Source organism: Mus caroli, chromosome X (genome assembly GCF_900094665.2).
Source record: "Mus caroli chromosome X, CAROLI_EIJ_v1.1, whole genome shotgun sequence".
NCBI lineage: Eukaryota > Metazoa > Chordata > Mammalia > Rodentia > Muridae > Mus > Mus caroli.
In genome coordinates, this window is record NC_034589.1 from 40,932,212 (window position 1) to 40,934,224 (window position 2,013).

A 2,013-nucleotide genomic window follows, 5' to 3' on the forward strand; every position below is an offset into this window, starting at 1 on the left:
TATATATATATATTTTTAACAATTTATTTTATTAATATATGTAAGTACACTGTAGCTGTCTTCAGACACTCCAGAAGAGGGAGTCAGATCTTGTTGTGGATGGTTGTGAGCCACCATGTGGTTACTGGGATTTGAACTCTAGACCTTCGGAAGAGCAGTCGTGTGCTCTTACCCACTGAGCCATCTCACCAGCCCACTTTCACACTTCTTAAAATTAGAATGTTGGTGTCTTTATACTTTTTCTTCCTCCTGTAATCCTACTTTCTAGAGGCTTTTACATTTAATGTTGGATGTTATTCTGATGCTGCTATGTTAAAATGCTAAATTCTGTACCCTAAGATCTGGTTGCTTGGAGATGAGCAAATTCCCATGTACACCAGCTTTTGTTATGCAAACCTTATTCCCTAATTTAAAACTATTAGTTAAATAAAGGTGGCTACAGCCCATACTGGAAGGAATAGAGGTAGGCGGGGTTTCACTTGCTTGACTGGGAGATGCAGGTAGGCACCAACCAGGAGAAGAAGGAGAAAGGAGAGGGAGAGAGAAGGAGCATAGAAGAAGAAGGGAGAGGAGGAGGTCTCTTAGACATGATGAACCAGGAACACATGCCTTGAGTTAAAAGCACCCAACCCAGGACAGACTGCTGAAGCAGAAATAACCCAGGCAAGATTCAAAGAGCAAGTACTTGGGTCATATAGCTGGGAAGTAGACAGGCTAGTGATTAGAAAAATAGACTTAGGGCTAATTCCCCAGTAATTGTGCTAGAGCTTATTTTAAAAATACAAAGAACTCTGCCTTGACTATTGGGAAGCTGGCCAAGTCATATTAATTAGTAACTAATAGAGTTTATTAAACTCCAATTACAAAACTTGTTAGCAACAAAGGCTAAGTTTTCTGTGATTTCTTTTCTTTAGCTTGGATTTCAAATGATTGAAAACCAATAGAATAGCACTTCGTTTATTTTGATCGTGTAAATATTTCTCAGTATAAAACCAGAGACTGTGCCATGATTTCTTTGCAGTTCCAATAACACACCCTCCTCCGCCTTGCCTCAGTTACCTTTCAGCTTTTTTCATTGTGTTTGTTTCTAATTTTAAATGTACTTCAAGTGTTATTATTATTGTTGTTATTATTTGTATGCATGCATGTATATACGTATGATATGTGTGCTTTAATGTGGATACACTCATCACACAGCACATAGGTGGAGGCCAGAGGACAACTTTCTGTATTTAATTCTCTCCTGTGCTTACCTGCACAAAACCTAAACAAGGCCAAGCTGATCAAATTCCAACGTGAATAAAGAAAGAGTATTCAAGTCCCCAATAGCTAAGGAGCTATTAACAGTAGATGGTTATTCAGGAAGGGAGTGATTTTTCTTTGGGGATGTGATCACTTGTATCCACATGCTCCAGTGGGAAGCTCTATACTTATTTTTTTAAACATAATGTATATTGGGAGCCATTACATGGTAGCATAGAAATATTAAATCTTTAAAATCATATTAATTATTGAGGTGTGGAGGTACACACCTTTAATCCCAGTACTCCGGTGGCAAAGGCAGGTGGATCTCTGAGTTCAAGGCTAGCCTGGTCTACAGAGTGGCTTCTAGAACAGCCAAGGGTATACAGAGAAACCCTGTCTTGAAAAACAAAAAATGCATTTATTTATTTATTTATTTATTTATTTATTTATTTATGCACATATATGACACAGCACATGTATGGAAGTCAAAGTACAATGTACAGGAGTACATTCTTTCCTGGTACCAGGTATTGAACTCAGCTCATCCGGTTTGATGGGAAGCACCCTCACTCACTGAGCCATCTGGCCATCTCTAGAGGTTTAATTTTTAAAGAAAATAGCTTTGAGTTGATGAGATAACTTAGCAGGTAAAAGCACCTGCCATCAAGCCTAATGGTTTGAGCTCCATCCTTTGGATCCACATGGCAGAAAAGCAGAACCAACTCTCCTCTCTCTCTCTCTCTCTCTCTCTCTCTCTCTCTCTCTCTC